At 36.2% G+C, this 17,929-nt stretch overlaps 1 pseudogene; it reads right to left on the reverse strand.

The window, feature by feature from the left end:
- Positions 1–17,709, reverse strand: part of LOC149201122 (uncharacterized) — a 127,510-nt pseudogene extending 109,801 nt beyond the window's left edge.
- Between the last annotated feature and the right edge of the window lie 220 nt (positions 17,710–17,929).

Below are 17,929 nucleotides of genomic sequence, written 5' to 3' on the forward strand. Positions count from 1 at the left end.
ATAGGTAGGTTCGCCCAACCTAGCATAGGATCCAAAATCAAAATTTTCTGGGGCACTGCCCCAGACCCCATAGAGTGGGGTTACCTATACCCCTCAAACCCCTTGTAACTCCCCTTGCTACGCAATCGGAAAAATGAAGGGGGCTAACCCCCCAGTTAACTACGTGGGCTAGTCGTGGAAAAAATATAACACAACCCCAACAACAATGTACCATTTGAATTTACAAGGAATTTCGACAATAAAAGTATTGCTTCATACGAAATATCCATGTTATAGGATCATTACCATCAATATTTCTCATATTGATATGTGACATGTAGTATTTCCTTGGTGTTGAATTAAAGCCTTAATAATGTAAATATTGGATTGAAAACTCATGATTATGGTTCCATGATTCAATATTTGTTCTGTCCAATTGTAATAAAATATTTCTCGTAGGTGATTGAGTTCCTGCAAAATGGTTTTCCTTATTTTCATGATTTCATCGGATCTTAATATTTTTTAAGGAAGTATCTCCAAGATAATATTTTCCATGGTATTCATCGATTTTTTAATTTCATCCATAATTTTTCTTTTAATTTTTTTTTACCACCTAAAAAATCTACCTTTCTTTAACATGCTACCATCCATTTCATTAACTTTCTTTTCTAATTAGGAGAACTTAAAGTCCAAATATTCACTTTCTTCATTAGTACATGATGATACTTTATGATTTTTAATTGGTGTAGTATCTTTCTTTGGATGCATGTTAGAAAATAATAATAGTAATTCTCTTTATCACAACTTTTAGTCACCAAAAAACTTTTGGGTATTCCAATCAAAAGTAGGAAACCTCTAAATAACATACCTTTAAAACCTTAATTTGGAGAATATTGAAATGGCTGAAAATTTTCTTGATATATCTTTGAGATTTGAGCCCTTATGAATCTAAAAATTTGGTATATAATATTTGATATGTCTTCTTTGCAATTCCATGAGTTTTACCAAAATTTTATGTCCCAAATGAAAGTTATAGAAACTTTCCCAAAACTTTTTTATTTTTGGCCTCTTCCCATAAGTGAACTTGTATATCATGCGACATGTCAAGTTAATCAAATATAATTATGAAATATATCCTTGATATACTTTTGTATGTTTATCGGGATCCATAAAAATTTCCCAATATGAAAAGAGCTAGAAAATAAGTTATAGAAAACATAGCAAACTGACCTATTTGAAAATGATTTTAGGATCCTTCACAAACCTTAACTTCCATAGAGTATAACTTTGAAAAGTATAGAAAAAGCTGATTTGAAATTTTAACAAAATGTTCCTCGAGATTTATTCTTAATATTTTCCAATTTGCACTATATAAAACCTCCTAAAAAATAGTTATTGTAAAAATTCCAAATTGACATGTTTGAAACTAATTTCAGGAGCATTAAGGAACCCTAACTTTATTAGATTATATATCCAAAATTTTAGTGAAATAAGATCTAAAATTTGAACCATATTTTCAATAAGATTTTTCCTAAGTATGGTCTAAGTTTCACTATTTGAAACCTCCCAATAAAAAAATTATAGTGAAAATTCTGAACTAACCTATTTAAAATTGATTTCGAGAGAATTTAGGAACCCTAACTTCCTTAGAACTTATCTCCAAAAATATAATGAAAAGAAATAATAAATTTCAATAAAATGTTCCCCATTATTTCTCCTCAATATTCTCCAGGTTTCACCATCTGAAACCTCCCATAAGAAAACTTATAGCAAAAATTCCATGATAACATATTTGAAGCAACAAAATCCTACGATCATGAGAGGTTCTATCCTACATAAAAATATAAATGTAAATACTAAATATCTATTGATTAATAGGGATTTTTGGGGTTAGCATAAGGCTTTTATAGGGCTTAAAAGTAAAATATAATTAATCAAGGTGGTCTGTCTAGAGGAATTCAAATCCACTATATATAGTCTTTCAAAGGATAAAAGCCAAGTCTGGTGACTAGTCTATGGATTTTCCTTTTGGGATCCCTGGAATTATTGAAAGTGATTTGCTTGAAGTGGTAGAGGATACGAAGTTATCTAGAAAAATGCCAATATCTTTCAACACAACATTTTTGGCTTCTATTACAAAATTGAATACTCCATCCTCCTTTGAGGATTTTAATCCAATATCTTTATGTAGACATATTTATAAGATAGTAGCAAACCTAATTGTAAACATGAAGAGAAAACCTTTTTCCAAGACAATTTTGTGGGAGTATTTAGGTTTGATGAGGATATTAGGGTTTCTTAGGATGACACTCAAACAATTAAATTAAGGAATTTAAATGTGGTGGTAATAAAATTGGAATTATAAAAGACTTATGACATGAGAAACTGGATTTACCTAAGGTTGTTGATGACACATATGGGATTTGAGGTACCTTTTATTAACTCGGTGATGATTTATGTAAAAATGACCCGTTTCTTGGTTCTCATCAATGGTGTTAATTTAGGTATTTTTAGATAAGGAAAATGGATTAGGGAAGGATATCCATTGTCACCTATATTGTTCCTTCTAGTGGTTGAGAGGATTAGCAGCTTGTTAATGGAGGATAAGAGATCAAGGACCTTTAAAGGAGTTCATATGGAGCCGAATTTAGATCTCTCACATATTTTTATTTCTATATGATATGTTATAATTTTGGAGTGGTATTAGACAATACCTAAGCAAGATATCTAATATAATGCATTGCGTAAACCCCCATACTTAAACTCAAAAAGAGTGAAGGGATCTCTAATTGAATGGTTCATGAGGCACAATACTTGCTAAGGTTTTGGAAATGGGGTAGCAAGCTAAGTGGGCTTGATTGTGGGGAAAACTCCATAGTTAAGCACACTTGAGCTAGAGGCATTTTGGGATGGGTGACCTCCCAAGAAGTCCTGGTTACCGGGTGCAAGCCCCAGAAGTGATGATTGATGCTATGTGATTCATTTCACTAGTTTCATTCCCACTTCTTCACCCTTGTGAGCATCACCCGATGCAATGAGTGCTAAGTGAACTATTCAAAAATAATGAGAAATTAGTCAGTTACGACTACCTCTCATGGAAATGATCATACGTGAATGACTTACTTAACGCAGTTGAATCCCAAAATGGTATCTAATATAATGCATTGCGTAAACCCTCATAATTAAATTCAAAAAGAGTGAAGGGATCTCTACTTGAATGGTTCATGAGGCACAATAATTGCCAAGGTTTTACAAATGGGGTAGCAAGCTAAGTGGGCTTGATTGTGGGGAAAACTCAATAGTTAAACATGCTTGAGCCAGAAGCGATCTGGGATGGGTGATCTCCCGGGAAGTCCTGATTATCGGATGCAAGCCCCAGAAGTGATGATTGATGCTATGCAATTCATTTCACTAGTTTCAATCCCACTTCTTCACCCCTATGAGAATCGCCCGATGCAATGAGTGCTAAGTGAACTATTCAAAAATCATGAGAAATTAGTCAATTATGACTACCTCTCATGGAAATGGTCATACGTGAATGACTTACTTAACGCAATTGAATCCCAAAATGATATCTAATATAATGCATTGTGTAAACCCCCATACTTAAATTCAAAAAGAATGAAGGGATCTCTACTTGAATGGTTCATGAGGCACAATACTTGCTAAGGTTTTGCAAATGGGCTAGCAAGCTAAGTGGGCTTGATTATGGGGAAAACTCCATAGTTAAGCGCGCTTGAGCCAAAGGTGATCTGGGATTGGTGACCTCCCACGAAGTCCTGGTTACTAGGTGCAAGCCCTGGAAGTGACGATTGACGCTATGTGATTCATTTCACTAGTTTCCATCCCACTTCTTCACCCCTATGAGCATCACCCAATGTAATCAGTGCTAAGTGAACTATTCAAAATCATGAGAAATTAGTTAGTTATGACTGCCTCTCATGGAAATGGTCATACGTGAATGACTTACTTAACATAGTTGAATCCCAAAATTATCTAAGATACATGGCATTTGAGATTTATATTGTCATGAAATAGAATGATGGTTAGCATAGGTAAATATTTAATTTCCTTTTCAAGGTTGGAGGGGTAGGAACATTTTTGTCTCTATTTATTTCTCCTTGTTTGAGTGTCAAATTGAAATATGGGATGAAATATGTAGGATTATATAGAAAAACATATAGCTATTTGAAACAATATTTAAATTGACTTGTAGCTAAGCTAGAAAAATAACTAGCATGTTGGAGTTACAAGTTTCTATCACAGGCAAGGATACATGTTTTGGTAAATACACTATAGAGGAAATTCCCATCAATAGGATGTCTATGTCATCAATTAAAAAATGGATTCTTGAAAATATTAGAAGGATAATTTTCATGTTTTTATGGGGAGGATTAGTTGAAAAATAGGTGATTCCATGGGTAAAATGGGAAAAATTATATATAGCAAAGTTCTTGGGAGGATGGGTCCTTAGAAAAGATTTCCTTTTCTTAAAATATTTGGGAATAATAGTGTTTGGAGGCTTGTTCTGGGTGAATATTTATGGTTTCAAGTGGTGAATTAGAAATATATTTATCTAGACATAGTTGAAGATTGGATAAGGAGGGCCAAAAAATATAGACATAATGTTTTAGTGATGTGGAAGGAAATTATGAAGGGTTTTCCTTTGATCGTGAAGGTCCTAACTTGGAAGCTAGGTGAGGGGAATCTGACTTGGATTAGGGAGGATGCTTAGGTTAGGAGTGGAAGAGGCCACCTACTACTACCACAAATGATTAAATTGCTAAGTGATAGAGGTTTCTGTTAGACATTTGCCATTGTCTGGATGGATAGTGGTAGAAAATGTGTTGGCACTGATGACAACAATCATGCTGGGAGATGTGTTGGAAAAGTCGGCATTGTCAGATTGCTAGTGACAATAAGAGTGTTGGCATTGATGTCAATCAAACTAGCATGGATGTATGTGCTAGCATGATGTTAGGCATGACAACATTGATGTCCACTAGGCTAGCTGTGATAGCAGTAAATGCTAGAATTTATGTTCTTGGTGTATCAAGCTTAGGGGGAGTCCCATGGTTGCTACAGTGATATGTAGAGAATAATCATAGTAGCATGCCTACTGGAAAAACCATAAAAATATGATTGTGTTGGCTATGGAGTCCAGGATTTTAGACATAAGAAGAAGAGTCAAGGTGCAAAGAATGGTAGAGGGTTTGCAACAATGTTTCAGGTAGAAAATGGGCTAAAGGACTACATATGATCTTCTCCACTAGAAAGTTATTTGAAAAATATTTCCAATGGTATGTCGAAGTTCATAAATGGATCTTGGGATCAAAATTTATTGATAGCCAAAGTAAGGATCTTGAAGTCCTTAGGAGCAAGCTAAATTTTGGAACCTCAGAACCAGGGAAGTAGGCCGAATTTTGGAAGTAGGGAAGAAATCCTAATTTAGAAACCTTAGAACCATTGAAGCAAGACAAATATTAGAACCTTAAATTTCAGAACATCAGAACTTTGGAGGGTCAGAGTCTCAGGACCTTGGAGGGTTAGAATCTTGGGATGTCGAAAGGTTAGAAGATTGGAAGCAAGCCGAATATCGAAACCCTGAATTTCAGAACTTTGGAAATTTGGAGGGTCAAAGGCTTGGCACATCGGAAGGTCAAAGTTTCAAAACCTTGGAACCTCATAACTTCTTACAAAATGAATTATTTTAAAAGCATCGAGGGTTGCAGGTAGCATGGATTTACAAAGGAAATTGTTTGCAAAACCAAGGATCGAGAGAGCCTTTCTCTTTGCTCAGACAAGACACATGGTAGTAGTTGATTGGCCCTTAGGAGCTGACGTGGTAGCTGACATTAGCATGACAAGGTTGTATGGAGGGCACATGGTAGTCAAATTCAACATTATTGAGTGGCCTAATGGGTAAAATCCTAGTGACATGTGTCACCACTAAGGAGATTCCATGTGGGGTTGATGACAAGAGCATGATGTCATCATGAAAGCATATTTCGGAGGTCAGATATTTTGTAACTCCTCTGTAATTTCATTTTGAGAAAGTCCCGATACTAGGGAGCTTTCGATGTTGTTGGCATCTGGTCATCGAGCCCAAAGAACCAAGGGCGTAGAGCAAGAACATAAGGAGATAGGCCCCCAACAGGACCTTGAAGGGATTAACACCTAAGTGCTATGGAGGTATCACATGGGTTGTATGATAAGAGCATGACATCATCTTGGAAGTATAGAAAAGGTTGGGTATTTTGTAATTCCTCTGTAATTGCAATTTGAGAAAATTCTGATACATGGAGCTTTCGATGTTTTTGGCATTTGGTCTTGGAGCCAAAATAACCAAGGGAATAGAGCAAGAACATAAGGAGCTAGGTCCTTGATATGATCCTAAAGGGCCTAAAACCTAAGTGCTATGTTGTCGGTCACAACACCTAGTCTTATGGTGGAAAAACAATAAGAGAGAAAGAAAAAGGGGCTAAAGTCTAGGCTTGGAATTTTAGGATCCTGTAATATCCTTGAACATAGCACCTTAATAAAGTTACAATATGTGGGGCTCTGAGATTGAAGAACAAAGATGTATGAAGGATGAATGAGTCATCAACTAAGATTAAATGTGTGCACAAGAGTTGGTCACTGGAATAAATAACGACTGTCAAGATTGCTAAGTCAAGGGTGATGACGATCACGATTTTCAGAGAAGAGTGTTGGGCCTATCTTGAGTTGAAATAAGCTACCCCTGATCTCTTGCGCACGCTTCATTAGATTAAATGAAGAATAGAGCCTCAAGGATTGGAGGTCTGATCACAGTTCAAGGAAGCCATGTTGAAGTACATTCCAGCTTTGTGATAAATTAATAAGCATGGAAGAACCTCCTGCGAGTATAGACTGGCTTTGATTTAATTCTTAGCATGGAGAATCACATAGTGACCCATTCTTTGAATTGATTATGTCGCAACTACATCTGTTGAGTAGCTGAGCAAAAACAAATGCTCAGAAGCCGATGTTCCATGTTTAATATGATCAAAATAGAAATGTATCATACACAATAGTAGGAAGGAGTGCCAAGTGTAGGAGTACACTCAAGCAATGTGAATGGTGAAATGATGGCTGACAAAGACAACATTGATCACAATTCAAGAGAGGAACACAACCATGGAGAGGAGTTATGCAAAGTGGGGGAAGTAACATTGTTGCTAGTGAATTGTGTGGAGAGATCTATGGGTGTGTGTGCACTGCTGAGGAGAGGCCAAGTTTACCAGTGATGCAGAGAGAGGCTGAGAGTGCCTATACAGAGGAAAGAGACCCACAGTGATCCTATGTTGTTTTCAAAGAGGCTGAGAGAGACTCTGGAATAGAAGGGGTTGAGTGCTAAATGTATGTTGTTGAGAGAAGAGGGCCAAGAATAGTATGATGTTATGGTATGGAGAGAGTGTTGAGAGAGCTGCGATGTGTGACTATTGTTGAGCAGAATAGTGGGTTGCTGCAGAGTGAGCATATGACAGAGAATGTTGTGTGGGACAAGGGCTAAGGAGAACATAGTTGATATTAAGAAGATTAGCTTCCATCTACAGAGAATATTAGTTTCTTTTGAGTATGGTTTGGAGCCTACATATAGGAAGTTGGTGCTTCCAACTCTAGTGGGTTTCTGAGAAGGATTGGGGGTTGGTTCCTCTTGCAAGTTGGTGCTTGCATAAATCTAAGGAGCTACAAGTTGGTGCTTGCAACAAATCCATGAAGTTGGTGCTTTAGATGGTGCTTCTGGTAAGTTGATCAGGTGTCTGCAAAAGGAGGGAGCTGGTGCTACTTGCTAGTGGGTGTTAGTAAACAATCAAATTGAGTTGGTGCTTCCTGTGAGTGGGGGATCACAAACATATTGATGTAATAGAGTAGATTCTCTCATTTTTACATCAATAAAAACAATAATATTTGGTAGTTTTTTCCCGAAATGGTTTCCACGTTAAACCTTCATGTCTCATTTATTTGATGTTCATGATGTGTATGCTTGTATTGGTTGACATGGCCGTTGTTATGGTTTTTTAATGGTTTCTCTCATATAATGGATGCCAAGTTTGAATGAGTAAATATAAATTGGCATAAAATTTTAAATTAAGCTTAATATTCATCCACCCCCCTCTTGGTGTTAACCCAACAGTTTTTGCATGCCTTCCCACAATTTTAGATCCACTTACAAGTTTTGGTATGAAGGTAGGAATGGCTTATTATAGATGGATTGATATTCATAGGAAATGAAGTGAATTTATGGAATGAATTTTTATCATGTTTAAATCTAGAAATGCTTGAATGAGCTAGCCTAGTCATTTTGGCCTTTAGGGATTTGCAAACCTAGTCTTGGATATATGTTTTTAACTATAGAAGAATGAAGAAGAGAGATTCAATGGTGGTGGCACTACCTTTGGAAGTTGAAATGTACTTTTAAATAAAATTCATTTATGTGGTGTTTCTTAATATAAAGTATTAAATTGGGACAAATTATAGAAGAGGAATTGAGAGGGGATTGGAAGATGTGCTCTTTGAAAACTAGGTGAGGATATAGACGATCATTTGCTCATGTATTATGCTAGAATTGGAGGTTCTAAGAGGATTGAAATTTTTTTTATTAGGGGATTCAATTGAAGTAGGTTTGAGGAATTTGGAAAGGAATCCAGAAACAAAGGATTTTAAGAATCTTCCATTAATAGTGGCTTGGGGGATATCATTGGCTAGTAACCTTTCAATTTTTGAAGAAGAATATATTCCTCTGATAAAGTGTGAAACTAATGGGCTCAACATTTTGTGTCATTTTCCATAAGATAAGGAAGAAAAATAAGTGAGGCAACTGGATGTAGAGAAAATTGATAAGAGATATCCTTGGTTTTTCTAAATGGGGATTCACGAGGGAATCTTGTTTTATGTTGACGAGGATGGATTATATTCTTTGAATATAATAATTCTGTTAATTTTAGGGCAACATTGGAAAAGGGGTCAAATAACGATGCATAAATGATAACAATAAAATGAATATTGTTGCTTGAAAATGAAAGTAGAATTAAGAATTTATAGGTGTTTGGTGATTCTCAAGTTGTCATCAAATGGGTCAAATATGAAGAAAAATGTCAAAACAATACATACACCATTGATGACCACTAGCCCCAGCAATGGAACATTATAGTCAAGAACACTTGCTCCTCCAAACAAGTATACTCACTCTATGCTATGGAGAAGCCAAGGCTCTTAGCAATACTCCCAAGACTTTTCTAAGCTTAACCCTAGCCAACATCCTAGCTCCCAAAACCCGTTCTATGATTTATGAAGTTTTATTTATAACATAGGGTGGGGTGACCCTTTACATTCCCCTTTGTGACTCTTTGACTACCCTCATAACTCTTCAACTGCCTTACAAGTAACTCATTACATAAAATGATGACCTTTCACATTCCACTAATGACACTTGGAATTTCACTTACAACATATTTACAATAATATTACATTTTCCACATGTACCCATGTAAGAAAAAATAGGCTAGATACAACCTGACAAGACAAAACGCTATGATTATGAATCTTTGGGAAAGACCAACTCAGAAGCCTCCACTTTGTGCTTCTCAGTCACATATTGATGCCAAGTTTGGTATTGTGTGATGGTGTCCCTAAACCATTTGATGGTGTTTTTTGAAAGTGGATGGTCTCCTCCATGGCATCCGAGTATATGGTATTGGAACCTATATTGAACTCGTTTTGAAGCATGTGTAACATGGTGTTGACCATGACAGGATTACCGATGCACTTCTGAATGTTATGTGCGCTTAGCTCCAAGTCTTCCCTAGTTGCATCTCACCTTAGCTTCTCCATGTACTCATCGATCTCTAGCCAAACTTGGTTCTTGGGTTTAGAGTCAGTGAGGGAACCAATTGATGGGATCTTATGAATTCTCACCATTACATCCAAACTGTTGTGAAACTATGCATATGAGGCTTGTACGTCACTGATGAATGGGGCAAGCTACTCATAGTTTTGGATCAACATTTGGACCTTTTCCTTTCTCCAGCTTCGCATATGGCTTCATATTCTTTGCTAAGTCGAGAGAGGCCCCTTTGTATTGGATTCAAAAATGTAGTAAATATTTTCTTGATATTGATAATTACTTGTGATGTTTCTTATTATTACGATTCTTTATATCTTCTTTCTCTAGTTCATAAATAAATTATCAAAAGAAATAGCACATAAAACAATGGACACAAGATGTAGGCACATGCCAGGGAAAAGCACCCCTCAAGAGGAAAGCCCAATCAAAGTAATTATTCCTTTCAATAGTATTCTTTGAGACTCTCCACCCTAGACCTTGACTAGAACTTCCCTCCACATCAAGTCAGCCTCCAGAATATTGACATGTTCCCAACAACTTTGACTATGCAACAACTTGTAGTAGCTAACAACTTTTGGCAGTAGTCCAAATTGGAAGACTTCGATCTCCCAATACAGAGAAAAAAATAGAGAGAGACCATCATAAAAATTTTCGTTTTCCTTGACTCCTTAGACTCACCCAAACTCGCATTCACCTCGGCTTCCTAGCAACAGACTTTCCCAGCTACCTACTTCACACTTCTGCCCAACAACAAGTTTTTTGCACTTCTGCCCAGTAGAGAGAATTCGAACGTGATGAGAAGTGATGCTCCACATGAATTTGATTTTCTTCCTTTTATAGGATTCTTGTGGGGTCGAATAGGGTCTTAGGACGACTTGATCTTCCCTTAGGGCGACATGGTGTGTAGGTTCCATAATTCATATTTGAATTAATACTAAACCTTTTTACATGATTCAAAAGCCTAGGAAGGTTCCTTTTAAAAGTACAATAATTCTAGAGACTCTGAATAAATCTTGGAAGTCCTCAATGGGGACTTTGACCTAAAACATGGTGGCCCAAGCATGAAACCCGTGCTTTAATAAATCACAATAATAATAATAATAATTATTTTCTTTACTCTTTTGACAAGTACATTACATAATGACTCAAGTACATTATTGAAGATCAAAAATAGTTATTTTTTCGAGCACTCCCTCTTAAATGGGGAGGTATTCATAATGTACATATACATTGGAAGATGTCAAACTATATGAACCATGAAGAGCTTTAGGCACCGCAATTCCATGGAATAGATTCCTGACCAGGGCAATCTATCCAAATGGTCACTCAACAATTTAGGCACCACAATGCCATGGATTAGATTCCTGACTAGGGAAATCTATCTAGGTGGGACTAATATGGACTCAAGATTTCACCCCCTCTAGGTACCATCAAGCTTAATTGCTAACCATCAACCCAAAAATCTAGGTGTGTATCCAAAACAAAGCTCTTTGATCAACACCACCTTTCCAACTTCTAGACATAAACACAATGTGTCGGCCAGATGTCCTTCGAGGCAATGCTTCACTCACAAAGCCTCAACACCCCTTGATCCAGTAAATTAAGAATTTCCAATCTCTCCTAATCAAACTGATTGGTAACTAGCATGCTATCAAATCCTTAGAGAGATCCACCTGTACAAACACAACCCAAATTAATAATATACTTTCACATGTACATAATCAAATACAAACCTTTGGGGTCTTACACACAACTTGATGTTTCTTCTCAACTTTTCATAGTAGGACTATTAACTGAATATTTGATAGAATATTCCTCAATCATATGTTTTCCTTCCTACTTCTCATGTAACAACATATCCTCCGAAATTCATTCTTCAATTAACATCAAGCTAAGCCCTCCCCCTCAACCAGGAAGCATCTCTTTATCCAGACTCCCTCTTAATATTAGGGAGATATCTTCTATACCAATTGTTAAATATAAGAAAGAGATAGATCAATGACTTAAATGTAGCCTCTTCGAGGGGGCAACCTCCTTCATGTTACACAAATGAACAATTCTTGGATGATACAAATGACGAGACCTCCTTTCTATATATAGGAGTCTAAGGGGTCACAATATAATCAGAGTGGACATAACAATAATAATGTAAGGGCACAACAATAACAATAGTGGGCTTCTATGGGGTGCAATAATAAAAATATGGGGACAACATGGGCATAACAATAACAATAAGGGGTACAATGACAATAATAATAAGGGAATACACTAGTATTATAGGGACATAACATCATAGTTCCTCTGTGAGATCATCTTCTTTCTTTTTGACATCTGAGAATTTTTCATGGCTTCCAACCATTTCATTAGATTTATTGTTATCCCCATCATGCTTATCACACCAATGAACATCTTCACCAAGTTGAAGATTGTGTACATGCACAACTTTAATGGAAAGTACAACCAAAACTATAGAAGCATGATGTTAGCCATATCAAAAACACTAAAACAATTCAACTTTATTCATATCAGATACCTAGACTTACAAGCAAGAGACATCTACTCTTCAACATCTTTCTAGGGACTTAGTTATACACCCTAGACTACTTCATAACAACATTCATTCCATCTAGGGTTTCAATGTGTCTTCTAAAGGTATGGCATACCTTACTACAACATATAGAAAAACCTACAAACAATTTACACAGATATAGCTTTACAAGGTATCTAACAACCTTTCAAAAATACATATGTTATACTTCTCACTAGGGATTCATATAAATCCTAGATTTTATACAAACAAATCAATCAAAGTCAATCATAGCTTAGTCATTAACTTGACTAGCTTCCACTAGGGTTAGTTCCAAACCCCTAGATTTTCAATCAACCATCATTTAGTTGCTAACATGGCCAACTACTACTAGGATTAGTTGCAAACCCTATATTTCCATTCAATCATCAATATCAACCAAATTTCAACAAATATCAAATCAACATTCATGAGATATTTCTACTTCAACTAAGGTTCAACTCCAAAAGCGTAGAATTCCATTTTTCACAAATTCAACAAACTTATACAAATATAAAATCATCATATTCCAGATATTTTACTTTGACTAAGTTTTAATTCCAAAACATTAGAATTCCATTTTCACAATCTCAACAATCATTACATACAAAAATCTCAAACTGCTACTTTTCACACTAGATAATGTCACTAATAGGATTTAACTGCTAAACCCTAGATTTTCATTTCCAACAATCCCTTAATATATTTCAGATTGTTATATCACACATACTAGACAATTTTAGCTTCACTAGGGTTTAGCTACAACACCCTAGATTTGCAAATGTCATCATCCTATAATCTCAGACAAGGACTTCCATTAAATCCTAAAACTCATGACCATCAATGACTAGGTCAACACATATCTATGAATTCATAACCATACATAAGCATATCATATGTCCAAAACCATTAATACATGTCACCTACACCAAGCTAGGGTTTCAATCAAAAGAACATATTTATACATGCTTAGATTTCATCACCTTGCAAATACATTTCAGATCATGTGTTAGTCAAACCCAACTTCACAACAATATCAAATAAGAGTTAGACACACAATCAGGTTTGATTAGGCAAACACACACATACCAACAAAACCATTTCTAAGATAATGTAAGGGTATTTCTTAGAAATTCCACCAAATCCTAATGATCTAGGATTTCAATGTAGAATACATATATTCCACCAAACCCTAATATGCTAGGCTTCCAATGTGGAAACATAGGAAACCCTATATTTCCAAAACTTCAAAGGGTTTGGGATTTCTGATCTTATCACTCAATCCTAACAAGTTAGGGTTTCCCAATCACACCAAATTCCCAAACAAGATATCATCAATAAAACTTCAACTAGCATTTCATAATCACCCTAAGAAGCTTAGGATTTCATACATTCACATTATCAAACCCTTCAGTTAGGGTTTTTTAGAAATTGTTTAGGGTTCTCCATAGTCTATCAAGTATATGAGTGGGGTGGGTGGATTTATCAAGAGATGAATCACCCAAACAAAAATCACTAAGATTCAATACATCTAGTCATAACAGAGTTAGTAATAGATAATCAAATGAGTAATACTTTCAATCAATGTATTCAAAGCATACCTTTATTTCTTGACTAACCTTGTCTTGAGAGATCCTCTTTCTTGCAAATGTTTTTACTAACCAAGGCAACAGAGGGAGAAAGGTGATTAGTATTTAATATAATCAAAACTAAATGAGTACATGAACCCAAAATTTAAAATACATGAGATACTTATCTTTGAGAGTTTTTGGGAGCTCCCTCCAATGGCTTGAGGGAAACCTACAAACTTAAAGCAATACAAAAGTGTCTTTTTAAAATCCTGTAAATTTTGAAACATATAAAGAAAGTTATGTAAAGAAAATGGCTTAATAGGGTAAATTCCTAATGTCAGATTCTTCAGGCTTGAATTTCTTTGAGACTCCTTCTTCAACAAATTTGGCTTGATCTCTTCTGCACTTCTTATTCCTTGGATTCTCAGTACAATCATTCTTGTAGTGACCTTTCATATGACATTGATAGCACTCTATCTTAGACATGTCAAATTTCTTCCTTGGTCCCTTCAATCTCTTTCCTTTATGATGAGAAATATAACCATTTGATAGTCCTTCAGGATTGGCAACCATAGAGATCCTTAATTCTTCTTGACTACATGCGGTCCACAATTCTTCAAAGGTGGGAGATACCTTCTAACTGTTGAGACCTGAAGAGAATCCTCCCCAAGAGGGTGACAATCCTAATATAGTAGTGATCACCAATTCTTTGTTCAGAACAATCTCATTGATGGCCAAGAGATCATCCCTGAGTCTAGCTATTTTCACAAAGAAGGTTGCCACAATATCTTCTTTAGTCATCTTCGTATTCCTCAGCTTATTCTTGAAACTTACTACTTGACCAATGTTCTTAATAGTGAACATATTTGACAATTCTTCATACATCTCCTGAGCATGATCGATGTTAGCTATGAATGGGACAAGATTTTTTTGATCCCTTCTACCATAAAAGTCATAGCCACCAATTATAGATCCCTGAATTTCACTTTGTCAACATCACTGGCTTCTTATATAGGATTCTTTACATTTCCTTTAACCAATTTAGCACCTTCCTCTTCTTCCAGGATCTAAAGTTAGATGCTCCTTCAAGCTTGTTATCACCCTTGATTGAGTTAGACATCTTCCTTGAATATAATAGACTCTTTCCGTTAGATAGTGCATATGAATGGATCCTTCTTTTTCTTCGTTCTTCAACAAAGCTATGATACCATGTTAGAAAATAAAAAAGGCAGTAAATATTTTCTTAATCTTGATAATAAATTGTGATGTTTCTTATTATTATGATTATTTATATCTTGTTTCTTTAGTTCATCAAGCAATTACCAAAAGCAGCAACACATAAAACAATGGACACAAGATGCAGGAACATGCCAGGGAAAAACCCCCCTCGAGGGGAAAACCCAGTTAAAGTAATTCTTCCTTTCAATAGTATTCTTTGAGACTCTTTACCCTAGACATAAAACATACCTTCCCTCCAGTCAGCCTCTAGAATATTGGCCTCTTCCCAGCAACTTCAACTATGCAGCAACTTGCAGTAGCTAACAACTTCTGGCAACAATCCAACTTGGAAGATTTCAATCTCCCAATCCAGAGAACAAAACAAAGAGAGACTACTACAAAAAATTATATTTTCCTTGACTCCTTAGACTAACCCAAACTTGCATTCACTTCGGCTTCCTGAAAACAGACTTTCACAACTACCTACTTCACACTTCTTCTCAACAATAGGATTTTCACACTTCTGCGTAGTAGAGACAATTAAAACTTGATAAGATGCTCCAAATTAATTCAATGTCCTTCGTCTTATAGGCTTATTGTGGGCTCGAATAGGGTCTTAGGCCAACTTGATCTTCCCTTAGGCCGACATGGTGTGGAGGTTCCATAATTCATATATGACTCAATACTAAACCTTGTTACATGATTCAAAAGCCCAAGAAGGGTCTCTTTAAATGTACAATAATTATATAGACTTAGAATAAATCCTAGAAGTCCTCAATGGGAACTTTTACCTAACACATGGTGACCCAAGCATGAAACCCATGCTTTAATAAGTCACAATAATAATAATAATAATAATAATGATTTTCTTTATTCTTTTTACAGGTACATTACATAATGACTCATGCACATTATTGAAGACCGAACATAGTTACTTTTTACAACATTGTCCACTCTTGTACATGGGCAATGATAACATGTATGTTCTTGAGAGTTTGAACAAACTCTTTTCTCCACTGCTATAGGCCATGAACACAGACAAATTCTTTATTCACGATGAAAAATACGTCATAGAGCTTCCGCATGGTACTCTCAAGTGTTGATACTTTAGAGAGTATTTCTTTCCTCATCTCCCCCAATGCAGAAACTACATTCCACATTGATGCTCATATTTGTTCTACCTCTTGCCTGGAAGCCTGCAAATTCTTTTCCAGTTGTTCATTCTCGATCATCGAGTACTTAAATTTGATCTTATTTCTTTTTCATAGGCTATGCTAGCTTTGGAAAGGGTGGTTGGATGCTGCCTACTTTCTGACACTGTCACCCTTTCCTTGATGAATGCAGGTGATGTGTGATCATCCAGAAAGTTCTTCCACCATTCCTGTACAATATTCCTCTACAACTCATCAAATGATAGATTGTCCACATCCATGATCAGATCATCCTGAAGGAGAACAACTTCTCCTTACTCCGCCCGAGACTGGTTCTAACACTGGAGGTGGAGGATATTGAGAGATGACATCTGGTTCTCTTGCCATTAGGTTAGTATCTTCACTTTGTGGCTCCTACTCCAACTCCATGTATGTCACTTTTATCAGTTGCTCAATATGTTGAGCAAGCTCCTGATCCTACATCTGTTCACCATCTTCCTCAGTTGCTGACTGTTTCGACTCATCAACCTATATGAGCACTATTTGTTATCTAATCATGCCTTGCCTTTATTCCTCTTCCCTCTTCTTCTTCTCTTCTCTTTCTCTCCTCCTCAACTCCTATTCTTCCTTCAAATTCTTCTCCATCTTTTGCAGCTTCAGTTCTTCTTCTTGCAACCTCTTCTTTTCTCTCTTCCTTCTCTCTACTCTCTTTATCCACAGCCCCCTCTTTGCTTCCACTACCAAAGCTACTTTCTCCATGATAGGATATGCCCTCATCTTGCAGCTTTTCTCTACCTTTAGGTTCTCAATAATCTTCCTCTTTCCCTTGTCCTGTACTAGATTGCAGCCTATTGTTGTTGTTGTTGTTTCTTCTGGAGCTACTGCTATCTGTAGAGAATCCTTCCAAGTTCCTACTAAGCTGACTGACTTATTGAGTTTGGAGGCATTATAGAAGTATCTCCAAGGGTCGTCTTTTGGCTACTGAAATGTCCCGTGGATCCATGGAAAATACACCCTCACATAGTGGTCCTTGAAAATACCATGGGGATCATACAGATTAAAGTCTTTGGTGTCGAAATCGAATTTCACTATCTCCTTAGCCTTGGTATTTACATATTTCAATCTCTTAATCTCGTATAATCCAATACGCAAAGGAAGAGTGGGCCATGACAATTTCTTCTTCCTATGAATTTATGTTGACAACCTTGTGGAGAGGTGATATGAAATCTCTTGCATGATCAGCTTGTCAGTGGCATACCTTGGTAGAACATTTAGATGTTTCTCTCCACCAAACACTCTGATGAAGGTGTCACCTGGTGATGCATACCAATCTGTAATGTTTACTATTGCCTCCATTGCTTCTCGGGACACGCAAGGTGGATCATGCTCAAAGATAAGCTTGTACAATAGGATGATAAAATGGGTAGTTAGCTTTTCCATCACTCCTCGATAGCTTTAGTTAGAAAGAAAATTATAATAGATGTTGATGACAATATCTTTTGGTGTCCATGTCCAACTCATGCCATGGAACTATTGTTGAGAATAGATTGCATCAAGTAAGTATGAAGACATGTAA

This window comes from Pinus tabuliformis, chromosome 2_1, assembly GCF_031772625.1.
Source record: "Pinus tabuliformis cultivar Carrire ecotype Pingquan chromosome 2_1, CPIR1, whole genome shotgun sequence".
Lineage (NCBI taxonomy): Eukaryota > Viridiplantae > Streptophyta > Pinopsida > Pinales > Pinaceae > Pinus > Pinus tabuliformis.